General features: G+C 35.6%; 1 long non-coding RNA gene across 1 annotated transcript; it reads right to left on the reverse strand.

The window, feature by feature from the left end:
• Positions 1–3,075: 3,075 nt before the first annotated feature.
• LOC145157147 (uncharacterized) lies at positions 3,076–4,260 on the reverse strand. Its single transcript, XR_013737119.1, has 2 exons — positions 3,516–4,260; positions 3,076–3,355 (listed from the first exon to the last, which is right to left on the reverse strand). It is a non-coding gene; the product is annotated as an uncharacterized LOC145157147 (long non-coding RNA).
• Positions 4,261–27,791: the final 23,531 nt, after the last annotated feature.

The following is a 27,791-nucleotide window of genomic DNA, read 5'->3' on the forward strand; positions in this document are numbered from 1 at the left end:
CAATCAACAGACAGATTGTAAATTGTCATTAGAGCTTAGCAACCAGTCGCTAGAGATTGCTACATGCTAAAATATTATTATATCACATTAGGACATGAAGGAAGATACCTTTCGTGCTAGAGTCGGACTCAAAGAGACCTGAGTCTAACCGTTGCATCATACGATGAATGGTCATTAGAACATGAGCCATCGGTATGCTAAGGTAGTCGAAGTAAGGACCTTAAATTTAGGTTAAGTCTAGCAGTAGTCTCCAATGAAGATCGAATTTAAAAGGAAGAGCAAATGCAAGAATTTAGCACCGTCAATAGTCAAGAAGTCTAAGAGTTGGAAACTCAATAGAAAATACATAAGAGTTACGATTACCATATAGGATGGAAAGGTAACGTGTGGAGTCATATACAAGACATGATTTGTTGATGATTTCGAGACGTAATCATCCTAAGGGGAAGATAATTGTACCCCCCGCAAATTCAGGCTACACATAATAAGTAATAATTATTAAAATTAAATCCTTGATTAGGATAATCTATAGTCGTGCGCACTGCAGACTATATAATACAAGTTTCGTATTAAGGAAAATAGGAAAAATCAGCCGAATCGTCTTTAAGTCTTAAAAATAAGTGCGCCAAAGCATATATATATATATATATATATATATATATATATATATATATATATAGAAAGTACATGTCGTCCCGATCCCGAAAATATAAATTTTGTAGAAATCCGACTCAGTATGAATTAGATATGATTTTTTATAAAAATTTAAAAGTCAGCTGCGCACAAGGAATGTGTGACGTTAAAAGGTACAAAGAGAATGGTTGACATTTGGGTAAAGTCACCAAAATGAAAGTCGTAGTACTCTTTAAGATATGAATTTTGGTAAAAGGAACACCAAAATCGGAGTCCATACGAGAGAATTATGATTTTTGCAAAATCATTAAATCATATAAAAATAAGGGCTAAAAATAAAGTCATAATTAGCCGATGGAGTCTAAGGGAAAGTTGTAGTACTCGTTGAGAGCCACGCGTGGAAAAAAAAGAACGTAAAAAACGGAGTCTATATGAAGAAGTTATGAAATTTACAATATTTGCGATTTGCGCCGGTGCAATGTGCGCCAGGTGTGCGCAAGGTGCGTGACACGCGCTTCTAGAAGGCGAAAACGCAAAACACAGAGAGTCTGACACGTAGAACAAAGTGGTTGGGGAGACGTAGCCTTAAAATGCACAATGTGCACCCCTTTTACACGCCATGCACCCCAAATTTGGCTAAAAATACCTCATTTGCGCTCCTTTCCTTCCACACACATCTCCACAACTTCCTCTCTCAATTTCCTTCAACTTTTAGCCCGTTTTCCCTTTGTTTTAGTCTGTGGCAAAGCTCTGTGATCCTTGAAGTAGTAATAGCTAGCAAGTAGAAGCTCTGCTAGTGCAATTTCCAGACTTTTTTCCAAGAAATATCTGTAAGTTAAGCTACACTCGTATCGCTTTCAGTGTAACTTATATTTATAGCCATAATCGTTATTATGAACCAATAAATAAGATTTAACAGTGATTCCAAGTCATTATATTGATTGATATACTTACGGGGATGATGTCTAGACTGGATTTAGTGAGGTGTTTAAAGTGAGATTTCCAAACAGTATACTCTGTATACCAAATGGACCCTACCTCCGATATGATCCTACCTGGTTGTCCCTTATCAGCTATAGATCAGTAGACGTTGGGATTGTTGAGGAATCTAGACTATTAATTAGTCATGAGAGGTAATAAACTAAGACTTAAAGATAATTGAACGTAGGTCATATCAAAGGAAAAACCAAGTGCTAAAGTGAAGCGTTGTCCAACTTTCCAGTCATCCATTTTATCAAATGAGTGCATAGTTACTTTCAAACTTACACATAGATACAAGTATTCTAATTGCTTAAATGCTATGTGTGTTATTTTCGTCGTGTTTAATATATTTGTACAATATGATAAATGATTGTTACTTGATCTAATAATATACTTAATAATATAAATGGGTAGTAAATGGTTGTGTATTAATAAATGAAAGGTTGTGCTAGGGTCGTGTAAGTTAGTGGTTGTGATAGGTTTAGCAAGAGTTGTGCAAAATAAGTAAGTTGTGACTGTCGTGTCTAGCCAAGTACTATTGTACTGCTGTGTATGTCGTGTCTATCCCAAGAACTTTTGTACTGTTGTGCTAAACCAAAGTACTATTGTATTGTCGTGTCTGCCATGACTATTCAATGCACTAATGTACTGCCGTGTTGCTGTATTTACCCAAAGCATTATCATATTGTTGTGATGAATAATCTAGGAATTTTAGTTGTCTGCCGATAAAGGTCGTTTAAGAAAGATCCATCGAGATCATCATATTAGGATTAGTAAGTGAGAATAACGTGTAACAATTGGCAAATTGGGTCAACTACCGACAATCAGTTACCGTAAGCGTTGCTATAATCTGGACCATGTTTATTAAATAAGTTTAAATGGTAATAAAAAATTATATATTTTGAAATGAAAGAGTTATGATTTTTCATCCGAGTTCATTTTAAACGTTAATATACAATAGGGAAACAGTGACATGAAAACCATAGAATTATACCTTAAAATTTTGACATCGACATGGTTTCGACTATTGGTAATTCATGTCGAAAATAGTTTGGAAATCGAATTCAGTGGTTGCGAATCTTAACGATAAAATAGTTCAATATTTCAGAAATCGTGAGCATTTATTTTCATACACGTATGAAGAGCGTATTTAAAAAAAAACAATATAATATGTAGTGGCTAAAGTTCTTATAAAAACCCATATTACATATAACAAATAGACAATTATGTTAAACACAATGTGTATATGTTAACTAGTTAAAAGTCTATAAAAACACTAAATATATACTTATTTATACGTATGTTATGTATCATTCCAAATACCAATTAATTGAATATATGACAATTCGAGCATTTACTATATACAAATCCCGAACTCTTTATATATCTTACCATCATACATAGTTAACTTGATATAGGAGTGTATAAGTATTGTGCATATGCATTATTGCCTTCAAAATCTAAAACAAATACATACATGTATATGAAGTTAGAAGAACCAATAATACAGAAAGTATTAAACAAATACATAATAAATACATCACACTATACACAATAAATACACCACACTATACACAATCAATACATCACACTTAGACACACATGAACCAATAAGTACAATGCACTCTCAAAATCCTTCCAAGATTTCCAAGTACCACAGATTCATCAAAAAGTCTTCCAAAATCTGGGTGAAGACAGTAAACCCACCTTTTGTTTCCCCTTTCGTTCCAACTGTTCCCACCTGCAATTGTCAAGAACATCAAACCCATATACAATTGTTCATCATCTTCTTCGTGTCAATCTCAAGCAACAAAACACCCTTGATCGACCCTTCTGCCCGTTTCCTCATCATGGTGGAAATTCCAAATCACAAAAACAAGAAAATAAAGCAAGAAGGTTACCTGTTACTGATTCCGTTCATTTTTAGGTTGAAGATGAACCAACCAAACGCCCCACCCGAGCTGCTACTGTCGCCAGCTTCCTCCATCACCGATGCCACCCACCTTCCGCCTTACAACTCCCATCTGCAACCACCAACGAACCACCCTTGTGACTGCTTCCGACCGGATTCTTCTTCTCGATCAGACAAAGGCAGTGGACCGAAGCCCTTCCTCCTCCTTCGTGAGTTGATGCCGATCGAACCAGAAAAGAAAAGAGATCGCCGGAGCAGCCCTTTGCTGCCGGCTCTCCCTTCCTCGACGGAGCTTTTTCGCCAACTCCGATTCCCCACCTATGTTTGCTTCTTCGACTTCGTTTCTTCCCTGATCAGTTGAAGACGAAGACCTCGACTTCATCGCTGTTTCTTCCCGTCGTCGTTGCTTCAGCCTCGCCGACCGCGGAGACCATCCCTTCGCAACTCCTTCCAAGACCGAAGACGAACAGCCCCGCTGCTTCGTCTCTTTCTTCTCCTCCGAGGTCACAGCCGCCTCGCTGCTTCGATCCTTCTCCTTCTTCAGTCTAGTCGAACCCCGGAAGCCGCCACCGATTGCGAGCCGAGCGACGAACCATCGTGCTCCCTTCTGGTCACCGATTGCCCCTTCGCGTCTATGATCGACTGCCCTTGTTCATCTGTTCCTTTGTGACTTCCTTTAGGAGCAATTCATGTCCTTTACCCGATCAAAACAAAAGAGAAGGGGGCTTATGAGCCCTAAGTTGAAGTCATTTTATGAAATGACTAAAATGCCCCCACTTTTAAACTCTTTATTCAAATTTGGTCCTAATTCTCAAAAGGTGATTCCATTTATCCACAAACAGCCCTTCATTTGGTTATTTTTAACAGAATGAATCCTAATCTTCAAACTTTTGGTTATTTTTAAAAGAATTAATCCCAATCTTCAAACTTTGAATAAAAATAACCATATTTTGATGAATCCTAAGTTTTGATGATTTACATATTTTTATATGTTAAAATAGCATCATATTTTGATATTGGTCAAATGCTTATGAAATAGAAAATCTAAAATGTATAAATCTTCAATAAATCCCATAAGCTGTAGTAGAATGCTTTAAATGACATAATTATTCCTCGTTGTAATATAATAATTAATAATATTAAAAATCACAAGGTTATAAGTAAATTACTATATTAACACGAGTTGGTATAGTAAATCACAAAGATGACAATTTTAATATGTATGAAGTAAAGCATCGACTGGAAGTATGAAAAGATATGCAAATGACCAAAAATATTATTCGAGTATAAAACGAAAGTACATTGTCATATTAAGTGGGAAGACCAAGATTGTGAAAATGTATAATTATTAGTTTAAAGTATTTAAAATTAACTTTTAATATATATAAATTGTGTAAAAATGAATGTAAAATTTATTAATATATTTTTATATTAAATATAAAAATATAACTCATTCTTATAAGTTATGGATTTTATTACGTTAAATAACATGATCAACTTCAGAACTTAAGGGTCGTTATTTGCGATATATTATATTGTATTAATCACATGAGTTATTAATATTATGGAATTGTTGGTTTCACATTGGTTGAAACCTGGAAAATATTATCAAAATAGCCGTTATGTTGTCCAAATTTCGTCATGACAGATAATAAAATTTGGAGATATGTTAAGTCTTACGAATCTCAAATACCATAAGACTTCAATCAATAATTAAGCCTAACACCAAATAATTATAGGTGTCTGATATCTTATAATGGGAAGTTAGGATTAGGATGCCTAGACATATTGTTAGGATCCATCACACCCATGGGACGTTCTATATGAGCTATGTTTATTCTAAAAGCTTTATGAGTTAGGATAATTTCCTAAGCTGCATGGAATATGTTTGTCACAATTCTAAGACCGTACATCTTAGTGGAAATTCCTCTGTGTCATAACCGTTAAATCGTATTGGAACGACGAACGTCAGGTATAAGTTCAAGATCACATACTTATATAGGTTGACATCCCGCCACCGGCTGCTAGCTACAACCATCGGTTGACGAGTCGAGTTTGGGCGTTGGCGTTTCCTACACGATAAAGTACACGAGGATAAGCAAACTTGGGTCTGGACATTCAGCACTAAAACTTCTAAGTGCTGGTGCAGAGGTGTTCGTCACAGTTCGGTTATAACCTCATCATAGATCCCAGGTTTGCCTTGTTACCGTATAGAATCGATATTGGGTTTATACGGGGTTTTCGTTCAGTGATCCTAGTTGAAAGAGACTATAGGTAGTGGGATAGCTTGTGACTCAAAACGATAAGTGTCAATACCATAAATTAAGTCATATAATACTTAATTATATCATGACACGACCGAACGAGGTTTATTAACTTACAATGAATAAGTTATTTATATAAACCCTTTGTTGTTACACGAAAACACAATATTTATGTGGGAAGAGTTTGCCACACTGGTTAAGTGTCGGTTTCTAAATCAAGTAAGATAATACTTAAATAATACCACGACACGAATTTACAAAGTTTACAAATTGAAACATATGAGTTTTACATATAAACTATACAAATGCTTGTACAATATTTCAAGAGTAAATTTGATATTTTATATTTTCACAAAGAGTGATATGGTTTTTTGTTACATAAATTGGTATTCAAAATATTTATATAAAAAGCATTTTTGGTCATGAGAACCGTAAAAATTTATTATTAAATTTGATTTACTTATATATTCAACAAATGTTTATTTTTGGTTTTGAGCAAACGATATTTTTAAATGAGTATAAATACACTTTTAAAACTCATTTTATTTTTATACTTTCGATTGAAAGACACATACTTGTGTTAGACATCTCATGAATACCTTGCAAAAATATGTTTATTCGCGAATCTTTTTGAATTCGACTTAGGTATTCAATAAGTCAAATTCGTTTTGTTGTGAACCGTCCATCTTATGTTTGAACCATCCAAGTTCAAAAGAAGGCCACCTACACTTTTAAGAACACAAATTATACCGGGTAGAACTACTATACGGAAATCATAAGCCTTGACTCCGTTCATGCCACGACTTAGGAATAACTAATGAAGATGCTCATGGAAGTGAGATACATAAATTATAACAAGCATTAGTTAAAGAGAAGCTTGTTATGAAGATGGTGAAACTTCCCAGGACTGAAGAACCAGGAGGCGACAAATCGATTCAGAGCAATCGTGATAGGAACGAGGAATGGAATCCAGGAAACATCAGTAGTAACTTGTGCGTTTCTTATTAAACACTCGTATGTTGAAGTACTTTTAATTAGGATATGCAAAGAAATCCTTGTGAACCCTAAACTTAAACCTATTATAAGTCATGAACCCAATAGTTTGGAGAAAACCTGCAAAATAGGGACAACTAGTGAGCTGTCGAAAATCTACTCGCGAAATTTTAATAAATTTCATTCTAACACCTACCCAATCATGTTTTCATATCAACCTCGTGCGTAGGTCACCAAAAGTCTAATATCGTTGTCTATATGAAACGGTTTTGTTTGTATCACATCAAGTCATTATACGACCCCCTTTAAATGATAAAGTAACCATGAGCGATCGACCCTTACTCATAGACTTCATACCAATTCCGAGCAGAAGCTTCGACATTATCATTGGTATGAATCAGCTACCTCCCCATTGTGTCTAGATCTGTACTACAAGAAAGTTGCACGACCAAACCTTCCCACGAGAAAACCATGGTCATTTATGACGACAAGTCAGAGAAGAACCTAAAGTTTCGTTCGTACCCTAAAAATCAAATGTGAAGGATTTGATAGAATGTAAAGGATTTAATCAAATGTGAAGGATTTGATAAAATGTGAAGGATGGATAAACAAGTCAAGCTCATGGATGACGGGACGTGATACTATATGATCCGAATTTGTATGCCTAAGTATAGTGAACATGAGAGCGTAGTCTTGGACGAAGCTCACAGATTTAAGTGTCCCATCCATCCAAGCTCTGACCTAATGTGCTTATATCTAAAGGAACTGAAAACGGTAATCATGCATGAAAGCAAAGATTGTCACTTAAGTGGACAAGTATCAAACTTACACCGAGAATATAGTTAGGCTACGAGGTGCCGATCTCTATCATCTCTCGTTAAGATGGTGAATTCACCTAACAATTTTGACAATCATCGAAATCCTTGAGTGCACACTTAGGCATAAGAATATCTATACATCCCTAATGGTCAGGACGAATGAACCATCTCGATATGAGTAATATGCTCTAAACCTGTATGACAGACTTTGGATATTACATAACATACTCATTTTCGTTAATTGAGTTTTTCCTGCAACGATAGTTATCACGCCATCGTCAAGGTCATACCATTTACAGCCTTATATAGGCGAGGATGTCAATCATTGATGTCCTTGATAATGATTGGAGGTACGAAATTGAACAAAGAGTGTGCACGTGATATGTTGCATTTTGATCAAAGAACCACTCAAGATATCGCATAAAATATTGTGTGAACCTGAGAACGATTACATATTGTACACAAACGATAAGAGAGTTATGTGAATAAATGATGTCAGTCTCACGACTTCCAATTCAGAGACTGTGTAACTTTAAAGTGCCTATTCTTTTAGAGATATGATACAACCGAGAAAACGAGGCAGGTTAAACCTGCAGCTCAAAGGACCTTAGAAATTCTTAATAGAATTTGGTCCTGATATTTATATCAAGTCATCTATTGGACCAGTTATCTAATCTAGAGTTACGCAACTTAAATCGGCTTTAGAAAGATCATTATGGATCAAACGAAACAAAAACGCCACTAATTGTTTTATAATATTTTATCTACACATTGAATTTTGGGACGAAATTCCTTTCAACCGGGGGGGGGGGGGGGGGGTAATGTAACAATTGGCAATTTGGGTCAACTACTGACGATCAGTTACCGTAAGCGTTGCTAAAATCTAGACCAAATATAGGATACACTAATGTTTATTAAATAAGTTAAAATGGTATTACATTTAATTGCTCAAAAACTTATATATTTTGAAATGAAAGAGTTTTGATTTTTCATCCAAATTCATTTTAAACGTTAATATACAATAGAGAAACAGTGTCATGAAAACCATAGAATTATACCAGATTGAGCATGAAACCTTAAAATTTTGACTTCGTCATGGTTTCTACTATTGGTAATTCATGTCAAAAATAGTTTGGAAATCGAGTTCGGTGGTTGCGAATCTTAACGATAAAATAGTTCAATATTTCAGAAATCGTGTGCATTTATATTCATACACGTATGAAGAGCGTACTAAAAAAAACAATATAATATGTAGTGGCTAAAGTTCTTATAAAATCCATATTACATATAACATATAGACAGTTATGTTAAACACAATGTGTATATGTTAACTAATTAAAAGTCTATAAAACACTAAATATATACATATTTATACGTATGTTATGTATCATTCCAAATACCAATTAATTGAATATATGACAATTCGAGCATTTACTATATACAAATCCCGAACTCTATATATTTCTTACCATCATACATAGTAAACCTTGATATAGGAGTGTATAAGTATTGTGCATATGCATTATTGCCTTCAAAATCTAAAACAAATCTCCCTATTCTAATAAAAGAATAGTTTTAATATCTTTTTGACAAGTGTCATCATATTAAGCCTCCTAATTAATCATATTTTATTATTCTTTTGTCATGTGTCAACATATTAGGCCTTCTAATTAATCCATGACATTTGTCAACCTATTAATTCTTCATTTCAAATTTTAAATTTTAAATTTTTTCACTCTAATTACATTAAATTAATAACATTAGAATAAAAATTAAAATAAAATTAATACAAATTATAAGGTGATATAATTTCACATATTTATTTAAATTAACGATTATAACTTTATATAACTAAAAAAATATCTCTTAATTAATAATTTATTTAAAATAATTGATTAATAATTTTGAGTTCTGACTATAAAATTTTAATTAATTTTGTAACCGTGGTTTCCACGGGTTATAAACTAGTACAATAATAAAGGAAGCATTAAACAAATACATAATCAATACATCACACTATACACAATCAATACACCACATTATACACAATCAATACATCACACTTAGACACACATGAACCAGTAAGTACAACGCACTCTCAAAATCCTTCCAAGATTTCCAAGTACCACAAATCCATCAAAAAGTCTTCCAAAATCTGGGTGAAGACAGTAAACCCACCTTCTGTTTCCCCTTTCGTTCCAACTGTTCCCACCTGCAATTGTCAAGAACATCAAACCCATATACAATTGTTCTTCATCTTCTTCATGTCAATCTCAAGCAACCAAACACGCTTGATCGACCCTTCTGCCCGTTTCATCATCATGGTGGAAATTCCAAATCACAAAAACAAGAAAATAAAGCAAGAAGGTTACCTGTTACTGATTCCATTCATTTTTAGAATGAAGATGAACCAACTATTGTATTGTCGTGCCTGTCATGACTATTCAATGTACTAATGTACTGCCGTGTTGATGTATTTACCCAAAGCATTATCATATTGTTGTGATGAATAATCTAGGAATTTTAGTTGTCTGCCGATAAAGGTCGTTTAAGAAAGATCCATCGAGATCATCATATTAGGATTAGTAAGTGAGAATAACGTGTAACAATTGGCAAATTGGGTCAACTACCGACAATCAGTTACCGTAAGCGTTGCTATAATCTGGACCATGTTTATTAAATAAGTTTAAATGGTAATAAAAAATTATATATTTTGAAATGAAAGAGTTATGATTTTTCATCCGAGTTCATTTTAAACGTTAATATACAATAGGGAAACAGTGACATGAAAACCATAGAATTATACCTTAAAATTTTGACATCGACATGGTTTCGACTATTGGTAATTCATGTCGAAAATAGTTTGGAAATCGAATTCAATGGTTGCGAATCTTAACGATAAAATAGTTCAATATTTCAGAAATCGTGAGCATTTATTTTCATACACGTATGAAGAGCGTATTTAAAAAAAAACAATATAATATGTAGTGGCTAAAGTTCTTATAAAAACCCATATTACATATAACAAATAGACAATTATGTTAAACACAATGTGTATATGTTAACTAGTTAAAAGTCTATAAAAACACTAAATATATACTTATTTATACGTATGTTATGTATCATTCCAAATACCAATTAATTGAATATATGGCAATTCGAGCATTTACTATATACAAATCCCGAACTCTTTATATATCTTACCATCATACATAGTTAACCTTGATATAGGAGTGTATAAGTATTGTGCATATGCATTATTGCCTTCAAAATCCAAAACAAATACATACATGTATATGAAGTTAGAAGAACCAATAATACAGAAAGTATTAAACAAATACATAATAAATACATCACACTATACACAATAAATACACCACACTATACACAATCAATACATCACACTTAGACACACATGAACCAATAAGTACAATGCACTCTCAAAATCCTTCCAAGATTTCCAAGTACCACAGATTCATCAAAAAGTCTTCCAAAATCTGGGTGAAGACAGTAAACCCACCTTTTGTTTCCCCTTTCGTTCCAACTGTTCCCACCTGCAATTGTCAAGAACATCAAACCCATATACAATTGTTCATCATCTTCTTCGTGTCAATCTCAAGCAACAAAACACCCTTGATCGACCCTTCTGCCCGTTTCCTCATCATGGTGGAAATTCCAAATCACAAAAACAAGAAAATAAAGCAAGAAGGTTACCTGTTACTGATTCCGTTCATTTTTAGGTTGAAGATGAACCAACCAAACGCCCCACCCGAGCTGCTACTGTCGCCAGCTTCCTCCATCACCGATGCCACCCACCTTCCGCCTTACAACTCCCATCTGCAACCACCAACGAACCACCCTTGTGACTGCTTCCGACCGGATTCTTCTTCTCGATCAGACAAAGGCAGTGGACCGAAGCCCTTCCTCCTCCTTCGTGAGTTGATGCCGATCGAACCAGAAAAGAAAAGAGATCGCCGGAGCAGCCCTTTGCTGCCGGCTCTCCCTTCCTCGACGGAGCTTTTTCGCCAACTCCGATTCCCCACCTATGTTTGCTTCTTCGACTTCGTTTCTTCCCTGATCAGTTGAAGACGAAGACCTCGACTTCATCGCTGTTTCTTCCCGTCGTCGTTGCTTCAGCCTCGCCGACCGCGGAGACCATCCCTTCGCAACTCCTTCCAAGACCGAAGACGAACAGCCCCGCTGCTTCGTCTCTTTCTTCTCGTCCGACGTCACAACCGCCTCGCTGCTTTGATCCTCCTCCTTCTTCAGTCTAGTCGAACCCCGGAGGTCGCCACCGATTGCGAGTGGAGCGACAAACCATCGTGCTCCCTTCTGGTCGCCGATTGCCCCTTCGCGTCTATGATCGACTGCCCTTGTTCATCTGTTCCTTTGTGACTTCCTTTTGGGAGCAATTCATGTCCTTTACCCGATCAAAACAAAAGAGAAGGGGGCTTATGAGCCGTAAGTTGAAGTCATTTTCTGAAATGACTAAAATGCCCCCACTTTTAAGTTCTTTATTTAATTTAGGTCCTAATCCCCAAAAGGTGATTCCATTTATCCACAAACAGTCCTTCATTTGGTTATTTTTAACAGAATGAATCCTAATCTTCAAACTTTTGGTTATTTTTATGAGAATGAATCCCAATCTTCAAACTTTGAATAAAAATAACCATTTTAGCCCCTCCTTTGAAATTATTTTTACCAAATCAGTCCCCGATAGTTCAGTTTCGTTACGAAATGGACCCGAAAGTATTTCAAAAATTCAAGAATGATGGCTTGCGCTTTCTCACGCCACGCTTCTTAAACAAACCGAATCCGAACAACTTGAACTCACGCTTTTAGTGCTTTAATATTTGGAGGGGGGGGGGGAGAGAATACATGCGTGTCTAGTTAAGTTTTGATGATTTACATATTTTTATATGTTAAAATAGCATCATATTTTGATATTGGTCAAACGCTTGTGAAATAGAAAATCTAAAATGTATAAATCTTCAATAAATCCCATAAGCTATAGTGGAATGCTTTAAATGACATAATTATTCCTCGTTGTAATATAATAATTAACAATATTAAAAATCACAAGGTTTTATGTAAATTACTATAATAACACGAATTGGTATACTAAATCAAAAAGATGACAATTTTAATATGTATGAGTTAAAGCATCGACTGGAAGTATGAAAAGATATGCAAATGACTAAAAATATTATTCGAGTATAAAACGAAAGTACATTGTCATATTAAATGGGAAGACCAAAATTGTGAAAATGTATAATTATTAGTTTAAAGTATTTAAAATTAACTTTTAATATATATAAATTGTGTAAAAATGAATGTAAAATTTATTAATATATTAAATATATATAAAGTGTCGGTTTCTAAATCAAGTAAGATAATACTTAAATAATACCACGACACGAATTTACAAAGTTTACAAATTGAAACATATGAGTTTTACATATAAACTATACAAATGCTTGTACAATATTTCAAGAGTAAATTTGATATTTTATATTTTCACAAAGAGTGATATGGTTTTTTGTTACATAAATTGGTATTCAAAATATTTATATAAAAAGCATTTTTGGTCATGAGAACCGTAAAAATTTATTATCAAATTTGATTTACTTATATATTCAACAAATGTTTATTTTTGGTTTTGAGCAAGCAATATTTTTAAATGAGTATAAATACACTTTTAAAACTCATTTTATTTTTATACTTTTGATTGAAAGACACATATTCAGAAAAGCTGGTTAACCAGAGAATTGTTACAAAAACACTTTTGGTTATAAAAATATTTTGTGTTAAATCTTTAGAACCCACCAACAATTTTATCGACGTATTTTAAATGCATGTATTCTCAGGTTATTTAACAGATCGGAAGGGTTCGCTCAAAAGACTTTCCATTATTTTGCTACACCATTGTAAACGTCGATTGTTAGGCGTGTGTCTCGATTTAGCAATGGTCTTGTCAATGTAATTTCTATTTCATTAATAATAGAAGATTATATTTGTATTGTTCAATGTATGTTCAATAACTGTGATTACTGATTTACGTCGCGCACCTCGGCTATAGCCTAGGGCTTACTCTCTTAGGTTAGGTATATTCCTTAACCTACAAATATAGAGTTATATAAACTCGAACCCTTGATTGCTAATACAATGCAAGGTTTTAGGTCAAACACCTTAGCTAAGTTGGTTGTACGTGGGACGAACCACAACTAGACGTAGTGTGATCACCTATGTTTAATTATGGTTAGAACGATGCATAATCAAGCTTGGATTTGGTTTTTGGTAGACTAAAACGCTTGGAATCTATAACATTTAAAGAAAATCAGAGTTTAAAAACGCTTAAGAAGTCTCAAAAATTTTAGCGAACACTTACGAATATTTGGCAAATATTTACCTCAAATGCTCATGAAACTATAAGTATCATAAACAGAAACCATGTCCGATGTTTATCTCGGAATGCTAATTTCTCGGCTAGGATAATCTACGAATACTTGTGTTAGACATCTCATGAATACCTTGCAAAAATACGTTTATTCGCGAATCTTTTTGAATTCGACTTAGGTATTCAATAAGTCAAATTCGTTTTGTTGTGAACCGTCCGTCTTATGTTTGAACCATCCAAGTTCAAAAGAAGGCCACCTACACTTTTAAGAACACAAATTATACCGGGTAGAACTACTATACGGAAATCATAAGCCTTGACTCCGTTCATGCCACGACTTGGGAATAACTAATGAAGATGCTCATGGAAGTGAGATACATAAATTAGAACAAGCACTAGTTAAAGAGAAGCTTGTTATGAAGATGGTGAAACTGCCCAGGACTAAAGAACCAAGAGGCGACAAATCGATTCAGAGCAATCGTGATAGGAACGAGGAATGGAATCCAGGAAACATCAGTAGTAACTTGTGCGTTTCTTATTAAACACTCGTATGTTAAAGTACTTTTAATTAGGATATGCAAAGAAATCCTTGCGAACCCTAAACTTAAACCTATTATAATCATGAACCCAGTAGTTTGGAGAATACCTGCAAAATAGGCGAGGATGTCAATCATTGATGTCCTGGACAATGATTGGAGGTACAGAATTGAACAAAGAGCGTGCACGTGATATGTTGCATTTTGATCAAAGAACCACTCAAGAGATCGCATAAAATATTGTGTGAACCTGAGAACGATTACATATTGTACACAAACGACAAGAGAGTTATGTGAATAAACGATGTCAGTCCCACGACTTCCAATTCAGAGACTGTGTAACTTTAAAACGCCTATTCTTTTACGCCTTGTTCCCGAGTTCTACTTAAGGAGAGAAATGGGAGGATACGGAGGGAAAGTGAGGGGTGTCGAAGGAAAACCGTGTTCTCAAGTTTCATTAATGGAAGGAAAGTGAGGGGAGGGGAAGGATTTTGGAGCCATATTTTCCTTCCAAAATTTCCTCCCAAATTGGGCGGATTTGGGAAGAAAGTGTAACAACCATAAAAACCATGCCAAATTTAAACTTTTAAAACATTTGCAAAATCAGTTGATTATTACAAAACTTGTTTTCAAAATATCCAATGTCAGAGTTTCCCAGAACCAAATCATAAAAATCATAGGAGGTGTGCGATCACGCCTTCGCCTTCCCACGATCGTCAGAAGTACCTGAAACAAAATCAACAACTGTAAGCCCGAAGCTTAGTGAGTTCCTCCAAAATACCAACGCCATACAAATATAACCATATCATATAACAAACACATCATGCATAATGAGCCATCAGTCTGACTGGACCGCCTCACAGGCCATCAATCTATCTGGACCGCTCTCCGAGCCATCGACACGTCTGGACCGCCCTCTCGGGGCCTTCAACCTATCTGGACCGCTCGTCGGGCCTTCGGCCTGACTAGTATGCCCTAACCGAGCCTGCAGTCTATCTGGTCCGCCCTGAGTGTCTTGGCCTACAACACAAAGAAGGACCAGCCTCAACCCAATCCCAATCCCAACAAACATGTGCACATAATATCATACGCTAGCATGCAATAACAGATAGTCGTACAGATCTAACAGATCACTAACATGGCAACCATCCGATGACCAGGATACCGATCTAACCGATTAATCACATAGCAACCATCCTATAACTAGGATACCGATCTCACCGATCTCTAACATAGAAACCATCCTATAACCAGGATATCAATCTAACAGATTACTAGCATAGCAACCATCCTAAAATCAGGATGAAATCTAACAGATCAATAACATAGCAACCATCCTAAAACTAGGATGCAAATCATAAAGGGTCGGCCTTGGTGTCGTAGACCCTGTTGATATAGTTAGGAGAACTCACCCCACAAGTAGCTTGAATCGGCAAAGTCAACTCAACCAAGTGCAGCTCTAAATCCAACACCTACATCCACCGATGACTCGCTTCCATAAATTCCCAAATTACCAAAATACCCCCAGGGGTCAAACTGGTCAACCCTAGGTCCAAGTCAAAGTCAACGGTCAGAGTCAACAGTCCATGTTGACCCAACTCGTCGAGTGCAGCTAGTATCTCGTCGAGTTCGTTATGGGTTCAGAAGGTCATAAAACCCTCACTGACTCGCCGAGTTAACGACTAACTCGTCGAGTCTATGCGTGTCCATAAGCCGTGGAATACCCTAACTGACTCGTCGAGTCCATGCAGAAACCAAACAATGGGAAAATCCTTTCCAACTCGTCGAGTCCCTTATCCGACTCGTCGAGTTCATACAGTCCATTTCTTGTCCAGATGATTTTGAGCCATTCCAAAGCTCCAAATGGTAGATCTAGCCTCCTAGGGCCTAGTTACGACGTAAAGTTGCAAACTTTACGTGCATGCAAGGTCTTGAGAGCCAAAACCAAGCTAAAGAAGAAGCTTAAGGCAAAGAAAATGCCATAGCTTGGCAAAGACAGAAACTTTATGACCATAAGGGGCTAAAGGGGTCCAGATCTGAAGTTGCAACCTCAGATCTTCCCCCAAATCCGGAAATACCACCACAATACCCTAAAAAGGGCTCTAAACCATGAGTGAAGAGATCTAGTTAATGGAGAGCCAAGGTAACGACTTGTTACCTTCAATGTGATGCTAAGATGGAATAGAGTTCAGATCTACAGCTTCTCCTTGTTCCAAGCTTCTTGAACTTCAAGTCCTTCTCACCAAGATCCACCTTCCAAGCTTCAATCACACAAATATGAAGAGTAAACACGAATTAGGGTTTCTGAGCTCAAGGGGGGTTGTAAGGGAGGCTAATGACCCTTTAATTAGGGTGCAATACCCTGGAAATTAGGGTTTCATCCACTAGCTCCAACTCGTCGAGTCGTGTCCTCCGACTCGTCGAGTTAGTCACTTAGAACACGCGGCTGATTTCGTTCCTACTTGACGAGTCAGGGCATCCAACTCGTCGAGTAGACCCTTTAAAATGGAAATAAAGCTGTAAAATTTAGACCTGAGAGTCGGGGTGTTTCAATTCTCCCCCACTTGTGTTGGATTAGTGTCTAAGTCCATAACTATAATTGGTATGTACTTGACCCGATTAGCATGGTTCATTTGGGTTGCATGGCATCGGAACAATTTGGATAGAGTTTTGTGAGAAAAAGATATTTATGATTTGTTAATATATTATAAGTTCTAATACATTAATATGAAATCATATTATTTAATTAGTATTGATCAAGAATTAATTTGGAATTAATATTGTGATCAAAAGGAGACTAATTAAATAGATGAGGATTGATTGTGTAAATCATTCATTCTTATATATGTGGGCTTATGATCCATAGTTCTTCATGTTTGGCTAAACCTATGGACTAACCCATGGATACTCCATGGAGGTTTTAACCCATGGAGCATGAAGAATATGGAAAGACATGAGTTACATGTTGTAACCCTAATAGCCACCATATATAAGGACCCCATGGCTCAAGAAATTGGAACTAGTGTGTGTACACATGAGGGCTAGCCAATTTGAGCATAGGAACCCTTTTTCTCAAGTTATCCAAGATGTTGGTGATGTTGTGTGAACCATTTGAGGTGTCACACTTGAGGCACTAGGATCTTAAGCTCCATGGAATCAAGCTACAACAAAGAGGTATGTAATTCTACTAGAATTTGTATTATATGTTCTTCATATTATGCTAGTTAGAACAATACCTTGGAAAATTGATATTTGCATGTATAATAGAGAAAACATAGATCTAAGGTATTTAGGGTTGCATGTACACCTTAGGAGTGTTAGAATGCTCAAAATCCTTCAGTGGTATCAGAGCCTAGGCTTGTTTTCAATTATACTTGATGCAAAAATTATACTTGATGCAAATTGCTGAAAAAGCTGAAAAAATCGATTTTTTGGCTGTCTGGGCACTGGACTCGCCGAGTCCACTGATGGACTCGCCGAGTCCACTGATGGACACGCCAAGTCCATGAAGAAAATCATCCTACTCGTCGAGTAGGTTCATACACTCGACGATTAGGAGCCCCTGATAGCATATTTTCGAGTTTTTTGGCTGGAATTGGCCTAGGAACATTACCCTAAGCTGTTTTTGAACTTGTAAACCTGTTTTTGATGTGGTAATGTTCATACTAATCCAATCTCAAAGATAATTGTCAATAGATTCATGTTTTGTATTAGTTTAATGATTAGGCTAATTACATGAAAATTGTTTGATTTGAATTATCTTGTTCTTATGAGTTTGCTTAGATTAATAGAAAAATTATGTGATAATGTGTTTTCAATCCAATTTGATCTAAGAGTTATTCATAAAATGTGTTTTTGTAACTTGTCCTCAAGTTATATGAAAAGTCACATTTATGATTATTAAAACTCATAAGATTTCCACAAGTTATGAAAAATGGAGAGTCTCATTTTTAAATGTTTTAAAGTCTTCCATAACTTGTCCTCAAGTTATGGAACTTGAAGAGTTTTTCATTAAAACTACTTTAAACACATAAGTTATGGAATAGAAAAGTTTTTGAATAGTTCAAAACTTGTCCTCAAGTTTTGGAATTTGTAAAGTTTCCCTCATGAATACTTTAATTCCAAGTTAAGCCCTTAGAGTTTTAAAAGTTAAAATTCAACCTTTATACTTTATAGTATTATAAGTTAATAATATATATATATATATATATATATATGTATATATATATATATATATATATATATATATATATATAAGAGCAAGTCAGTCTTACCGTTAGTAGGCCTCATTCAGGAAGCCGGTCTATAAGGGGGGTATAAGGTTACTGCCTATAAAATGGCAGTTTAATGGGTGTCCACTCTCACCCATCGCTTCCTTGACTGGTGGAGGGTCGTTAGTCGAACGGGTAGGACAAGGACTATAATTCTCCCTTCATTAAAAGTATTAATGATAAATACTAAAGTAACTAAACCTTTTATAAATTCCCAATCTTAGTTACTTTAGGAAAATGTGAATTTGGTGCTAACCCATGAAATTACACTTTGCACTTTGCTTAAGTCGTTAGTGGAGCGTGTGTGGTTAACCGGCACACTAACCTGGATTTAACAAGGTAGGAAAAGGGTAACTTAATGTTTATCATTGTATCGGTGGAGCGCGTGTGGTTAACCGGCACATCGATTGAGGGGTAAATATTAAGGGTACCAAGTATATTTGCATGGTTATTCACACCTTGTTTTGTGATCCTCGGCATCCCAGTCACAAAATTTGAGAGGGCACAATCGAGATTGAAACATGCCATTGAAAAGTTCAATGAATCTCAAAAGATCTAGGAGTTTCAAATCCAATTAAAACCTAATAAATTATTTCATTTTTAATGGTGGAAATTGGTGAATCGTCATTGACCTACCTTCAAATATTCTATAGCTTGGATTACGGCATCCCTCTTCCAAGTTATAAAATATTGTGTTGGGTCCTAGCATTAATATTTCATATTGGGTGTTCTATTAAGGACTTTAAATCAAGTATCTTGAATATCTCCCAAAAGATGTCTAGTTCAGACATTTATGATCTTCCCAAAACTCTTGGAACAAGCTTTCCTAATGAAGATGATGTTCCAGAAATCATTCTTCACTCCCTCCACCTCCTCCAATTATTCTCCCTAACCCACAAGTTCTTGATTAGTTCAAAGTCACTCAAGCCCTATTGGCAAGCTAGGTCTATGTGTGTTCACATCTTGGAGATGAAGTCATATATTGACAAGCCGGGAGAGTTGGGTGTCAAAGTCTTGAGGAAGTTGGATGTTGACTAATCACTTCCTAAGTCACATAGTGAGTTCTTTATGGACTACTATGTAAAAGACTATGACATGAACCTTAATGATCTTATCTATTTGCTTGGTGCTACTGAATCAGCAATGATTTGGAGCACTGGTAGAGCAAATTTGATTAAGAAGATCAACTTCCCAGACTTCAATGGACATTGACAATCGGTAACATTGGATATTCAGAAAATCTTTCTCTTCCCAATGGAAAGGGATCGTCCATAGTTAACTCGGTTGACCAAATGGTAAAGAGAAAGGCAAGTCTGAGATAGTCCAGTGCACCATTCCCAAAGGATCGATATGTGTCTATTGCCAAAGGAAGGAGCATTGGTTGCAAAGCTTCCCTAACCACCTGAAAGATCTGAGAGAAGGTCTAGTCAAAAGTTTGACTTTGCTTCAGGTAAGTCCACTATCTAACTCTCTTAAGTTCCTATTTGAAGATTCTTAATACATTTTGATGTATGGCAGGATCAAGCAAATGGAAGGGAACTTAGAGAAAGAGTATGCTGAATCTGATCGCGAAGATGGATTTCAATCGCATGGTTTGAAGATCGGATTCTTGAGCTACTACTTAGAGAGTTATGATGGATTGCTAGGAAATATGTAATAGCATAGTTTCCATTTAAAATTGCATTCTAAGGAAAGTTTTTCCGCATTTGATAAATAAATAAAATTTTGTTTTATTTTATATGTCCTTGCAATGGCACTTATGGAAAATTGATGTTTGTATATTTCTAGCAATAATGGAAATATGAGTTTGATTCTTACATTTGTGGTAGTGTCTAAATTTACCAAATAAGGAAAGATTCTCATCACCCAAGGTTTCAGTTGGATAGAAACGTGGAAATCATGCAAGTTGTATAGTATGATGAATGAGAATTTTCACCTTTGGAAAATTAAGACTAATTCCTTGTTCACATTTATATGTGAGTCAAGTGAAGGACTAAGGGATCAAGTACACATTCGTGTGCACTGGTCATGTCCACCACAAAAGATCGATAAAACTATTCATCATGATTTACTAAAGTTTAGTAAATATGGTTATACTTACAAGTTTAAGTATAATTTTGAAACATTGGAAAAGTTTCAATGTAAGGCGGAACGAATGAGAAGAATCAAATAAGGCAGAAAGATAAAAGTTCCTCAAATCTGAAAAGATGGGAGAGTACTTTAGTATCATGTTTTGTGATCATCTTAATGATTAAGAAACCATATCACAATTGGTCCTCTAAGGACATCTTAGTGCATTCCTATGTCTAAGAAGAGGAATCGTGAATTGTTGAAATGGTTAAATCAAGAAGATGAGTCATACTTCGTTCCAAAAACAATTCTTAGAGTCATACTCCAAGATTGTAATTTGACTGACATATCTTAAAGAAGGTTTATAACACTTGTCAAATGTAAGAGTAAAAGTGTCCTACTCTTGTACATTTGAAATTGGTAAGTTGTGATGTTTTGGATAAAACAAAAACCAACTAAGGCCAATTGTGTGAAGTGTTTGTCTTGATAAAGAATCCGCACTATCTCTTGAATATTTGGCAAGTGAGTCTTATATGTCAAGAGGACAGTGGGAGTCTTAAAGATCTTGAAAAAACTTCAAGATCTAATCAAGAGTAAAAACCTGTAGTTTATCACTAGCACACGACGTGAGGTTTATAACCTATCGTGTTGACATATTTCTATTTCTGTGCCCATTCCAGTTAAAGTTGGCTTTGCATATTGTAGAGACCCATTTTTATACGAACGGTGGATGCGGAAGAATAGTATCTCGAGATTTATTGTGTATCAAAATATAAAAATATGAAGAACATGATGAGAATTCTTAGAAGATGAGAAAGAAAAGAGAGATAATAATAATATTCATGAAGAACAATGGTGGGAGAAAGAAACTCTCCCTAGATGGGAGAAATCCCACCACTTTCTCTCTCTAGAATTACATTTTAGAAAAGGTGCATGTAAGAAATGACCATTTCTCCCTTTATATAGGAAGGAGAGACAAATACACCAACAATACAATAAAGGGAAAAATACAACCTAACTATCACTCATTATTTGTAGAGCATTTCCATGCTCGAACATTCTCTCCCTAAATTCTTACAAATGATGAGAGATCCAATAAGTGATACAAGGCTATAATACAGTAATCCGACTAGCAAGTGTGGTAATAAAATGAAACATAATGAGAACCAAATGCTGAAATGTCTCTGAAACTTTGAAGTGTCTGTGAAGTCTGAAACTGGCCATGAATCTCTAAACAATGAAGGTCTTCGGCTTCAAAGCACAACCAATGAAGAAGAAAAAATAAGATCCAAATCTTCAAGCCAACCATAATCACCGGAAGAAGAAGGTCACCATGAGCAAGTAGAAAATCCAATAAAAGAAACACTTCGGCTTCAAAAAGTCTGAAAAACATCTCGAGTTCTCGAATCATAATACACCAAGATTCTTCAAAGAATAACCTGCTAAAAATGTGAAGCATCCATAAAATGAAGTCCGGATAAAAATAATGTGAGTCCAAAAACATGGTCCAACAATGCCAAAATTTTGATCCAAAGATCAAAAATAAGTGTCACGTCACATCGCCAAAATAATCTTCGTCTTCAACATATCACAAATCCAAACTCGTGAAACCATAAGATCTGAATCGGATGCGAACACAAAATCATCTTGTGGTAGAATCCGAATAATAAATAATCTGAATCGGAAAACATCGAGTAATGCCAAAAATTTGATCCGTAAAGACCAAAAATAAGTGCCACATTGCATCACTAAATAAATAATCGTCTTCAGAAGTCTTCAAAAATCCAAACTCAAACAATCATAATAACCAAATCCGGATGATATTCTCTCCCTATTTTTGATAACCAATGACCGGATATCAAAAATCAACAAATCATCGGATGGAGAGTGTCGGATACCAAGAGATAAGAGAGCTCTCCCTAGATGTATGAAGGGTCTCGATAAGACACGAGAAATAGAGTAAAAGAGATACTCTGCGGTCATGAGAAGGTGGGTGATATAGTTGCTGAAGCTGCACGAACAAATACCATAGAACGAAGAATCACTGCATGAAGAAATATCTCTGTTGTGCCGAAAATACCAAAAATATCCAAACTGCGGTGCCGGAAATCTCGAAGTGGTCTTCAATAGAAAATAAAGTCCACATGCTCAGGATACATGATTTGTCAACCAAAAATCAAGAGCGACAAGTCATAAAATCTCATAAAGTGAAGCAATGCGAAACAACTTTGTTGATCAATCGTCGTTGCGGTGCAAGCATCACAAAGAATGATATGAAGTCCGACTGCGGTATGGTGTAATCTTCCAAAAATAATCGGCATGAAATGAACCAATGTGACAATCCAAGGTTCGTTTGTGGCAAAAATTGGTGTTAAAAAAATAATTGGTGTAAAAAAAAATTGGTTTTAATAAAAAAATTGGCTAAATAAAAAAAATTAGCTAAAATAAAAAAAAATTAGCTGAATAAAAATAATTGGCGTTAAAAAAAATTGAGAAAAAGAAAAAATAATAATAATAATAATAATACAAAAAAATGGCTGAATAATAAATAAATAAATAAAAGGTTTTAAAAAAATAAGGGGGTTTTAAAAAAAAGGGGGAGGAAAAAGGAGGAAGGATGGAATAAGGAGGGGGGAGGAGGAAGAAGGAAGAAGAGAGGGGAGGAGGGGAGGGGCTGAAGGGGATCCGAAGTGAAGGAGAAGGCGGGTCTGGGAGGTGGCTTCGGATGGGAAGAAGATGCGGATGGAAGAGGGTTGCAGATGGAAAGTGGGTGCGGACGAGAGCTGAGTACCGAAGTCTGCGGGTGAGGAATAATAGATACGGGTCGGACTGCGGTAGTACCGAAGCGGTCTGATACTGCAGGGGCGGTCCGAACCGAGAAGGAAGCCTGCGGTCCGAACTGCGGATTGCGAGTTGCGGTCCGAGAGACTGGAAGTGACTTCGGTCCGGAGGGCAGGAAGGCTGCGGGCTTCTCGGCTAGGCTAAGAGGTTGTGGACCAAGGCTTAGCTGAGAGGCTGCGGACCAAGGCCTGAGAGGGGCTGCGTGGAGGCTTCTTAGGAGGCTCTGGTAGGCAGTTTTTGGCTGCGGTTCGGGGGTCCGAGAAGGGCTGAACAGGTGACGAAAAATGCTATTTTTTCATGAAAAATGGTACAGCAAAGGCCATTTATTCATATTTTAATAAGGAAATCTTTTATAAAGCATTTTAAGTCAAAAAGTGGTCTTTGGAAGGCAAAGATGAGGAATGTACAGGGGGTTTTTAGGGGACAAAAGGTGATGGGATTTGTCATAGTCACATGGTTTTTACTTGGAAAGGCAAAAGTGAGTGGAGTACTCTTTACCCAAAAGAGCAAAAAAGGACAAAGTGCTTTATGCAAACACATATTACGTCCATAACATCTTCAAATCAAAGATTCACAGCACTAAAATTATGAAGAACAAGAACTTCATACCTTTGAGAATAATAGTTGCTGGGTAAAAAAAATCTTCAATAAAGAGATGCTTTTCTCCACTTTCTTCAAGAAAATAAGCCCATTATTTTGTGTCTTCTCATCCAAGAATACAAGAACTCCCTGGAACAATTTCTTCAACAATTTGAGACCACAAAAATAATTTCTTCTCCCATTTTTCTTCATTTCTTCAACAGAAAAATGCTAAGAACATAAATTTTAGCAGTGAATTTGATTGAGCAGCAACAACATAATTATTTTACTAAGAAAGAATCACCCAGAAAATAGAAAACTCATCAGAAGTTTCCGGTTTGAACCCGAAAATTCTTGCAAAAACACGAAAAACTTCAAGATAATCACCGAACGGGAGTCGTTCCCTTGAACTAATCGTGAGATCTTCAAGGTACGGCTCTGATACCAATTGTAGAGACCCATTTTTATACGAACGGTGGATGCGGAAGAATAGTATCTCGAGATTTATCGTGTATCAAAATATAAAAATATGAAGAACATGATGAGAATTCTTAGAAAATGAGAAAGAAAAGAGAGATAATAATAATATTCATGAAGAACAATGGTGGGAGAAAGAAACTCTCCCTGGATGGGAGAAATCCCACCACTTTCTCTCTCTAGAATTACATTTTAGAAAAGGTGCATGATAAGAAATGACCATCACTCCTTTTATATATGAGGGAGAGACAAATAAACCAACAAGTCAATAAAGGAAAAAATACAACCTAACTATCACTCATTATTTGTAGAGCATTTCCATGCTCCAACACATATGAGTTCTGAGAGTTCTCAATTGGTTGCATAACAACTTGGAAGCAATGACATGCCCTTGTGCTGCCAGGTGGCAAGAAGTTAAGACTGCACAAGTTCAATCCATATTAGCTTAGATTTGTCACTAACCTTGTCTTGAGATTATGGTTTTGACAAATTCACATGGATAGGAACACATGCACCATAAAATCTAAGTGTCATAAGGTTTCTCTTCTATTCATGAAAATGATGGTAAGGAAACACTTTCACTGAGTAGATTTTAAGTAGATAGCAATTGTGATATTTGCATTCTCAAAAGTCGTTAGTGGAGCGTGTGTGGTTAACCGGCACACTAACATGGACTTGTGAGGAATGGCAAAGGAAATGTGTATGATTTTGATAAAGTTTTTATCAAAGCATATCGTATCAGAAGTCTGAACTTTGGTAAGAAAGTCAATAAAGTATTGATTTCTAGAAGTCCACCTGATTTTTGAGTACATGTCAAAGCTAGTGGGAGCATAAGTGTTATGCTAATAATCGTCATGTTAGTGGGAGCATGATAATTATGACAAGTGTTGCAAGTTAGCAATGTTAATTATAGAAAAACAAAAGTTCAATTGGGAAAAGTTGTTTTCCTATAATTAAGGGAGAGGAAATTATACTTCATTTCAATTCTAAAAGCTTAGATTGAGGTTTTAATCATCTGTAGTCAAGGATATATATATTAATTTTATGTTGGAATGGCTCAACATAAGGAATTTCTATATATGGGTCCATTATTTGCGTTCTAAAATTCGATTATGATTACGACATCCCTTTTCATAATCTGAATTATGAGAACTTGGAAAATAGAAAGAGAAATACTATAGCAAAAGACTGGTCTAGTATCATGTCTTTATGTGAGACATCATGAATCGTGTCCCATATGCTTCGGATACAAGGTCGATTGCATGTGCTACAATATTCATCTGTTCTAAATTTTTCCAAATGCCTAGAGCATTAAGAGGGAAAAAGTACTAGAACTAGATATGACTAATTTGATTAAGCAATTGTCGAGAACAATCTAAGGTTTACCAAAGATTGGTTGCTCAGGGACAGTTGGAAGTATAGTGTTAATTTTGGAAGGACCATATTGACATATTCTGAAAAGAGGCAACTCTTTTTCAGAAGTGATAGTCAAAATGAGAATATGGAAATATTCCCATAGGTGGAAGTTATTCATTAAATATGTGTAAGATTAGGAAACTTAATGCAAGAAGGATGTTCAAAGCAATGTACTTAGAATTTGAGACTTCGTTTCCATGGAATGATCTGTTGGATAAGGTGTCTAAGTCCATAACTATTTCTGGTATGTACTTGACCCGACCCGGCATGGTCCATTTGGGTTGCATGGCACCATGCAATTGGATAAACTAAAATGAGAGAAATAACACTTATGGTTTATTAATATATTATAAGTTCTAATATATTAATAATATTATTTAATTAGTTTGATCAAGAATTAATTTAGAATTAATTAAGTGATCAAAAGATAACTAATTAAATATATGGGTAGATTATGTAAATCTTCCATATCTTATATAGTGGGCTAAGAGGCTCCATGGATTATGAAGTTGGGTTCCACCCATAGGATGCTCCATGGAGTTAACCCATGGATCATGAAATGAAGAGTCATGCTACATTAGGGTTTACCTAATGCAACACACTATATAAACAAAGGTGTTCTCCCCAAAATCATGGACACTAAGAAACAAGAGGGCTAGAGTCGATTTTTGCAAGTGTAAGATTCTCTCAAAGTTTACTCCTTTGCATTTGGTGTTGTGTGAAGCATTTGAGGCATCACACTTGGGGTGCTAGGCTCACAAGCTTTCAAGGATCATAATCAACAACAAGGTAAGTTATTCTATCTTTCATTCAAGTTAAAAATGTTGCTCATGTATGCTAGATAGGAATATAACCTTGGAATTCAACTTTGCATGATAATTAGACAAACATAGATCCAAGGTTATTAGGGTTGCATGTACACTTAGGAAGTGTTAGAATGCTCAAAACCCATCAGTGGTATCAGAGACTAGGCTTGTTTGTTGATTTTTTTTTTGTGCAAACTGCTTGAAAAAATCGTTTTTCTGTTTTCTGCTCGTATGAACTCGCCGAGTCCATGGGGGACTCGACGAGTCCATGAACAAATGCAAGTTACTCGTCGAGTCTGTTCTTGCACTCGACGAGTAGAGGCTGCAGTTTTCAGAATTTCGACATTTGTTGCTGGAAATGGACTAGAAACATTACCCTAAACTGTTTTGGTGTTTTAAAACTTGTTTTAGATGGTGATATGTTTATGCTAATCCATTTACAATGGCAATTACCAAAATTACAAGTTTTTTAAGTGTAATTTTTGATTCTTGAAAGTGTTCATATTCATTTTCTTGAACTTATGAAGATTAGATGATCATAGGAATTGTTTGTAACCTTCATGGTAGTTTAATTCATGATCATAATGTGTTTTAATGGAGTCCATAACTTGTCCTCAAGTTATGGAAAACCAAAAGTCTCACTTTTATTAAAGCCATTAAAAGAACACAAGAGTTATAAAAATGAAAAGTCTTCATTTTTATTACTCAATTAATTCATAAGTTATAAGAAATGAAAAGTTTTGGAAGTTTACAAAACTTGCCCTCAAGTTTTGGAACAAGTAAAGTCTTGATTAAAA

This window comes from Lactuca virosa, chromosome 2 (assembly GCF_052849685.1).
Source record: "Lactuca virosa cultivar CGN04683 chromosome 2, Lactuca_virosa_CGN04683_v6, whole genome shotgun sequence".
Classification (NCBI taxonomy): domain Eukaryota; kingdom Viridiplantae; phylum Streptophyta; class Magnoliopsida; order Asterales; family Asteraceae; genus Lactuca; species Lactuca virosa.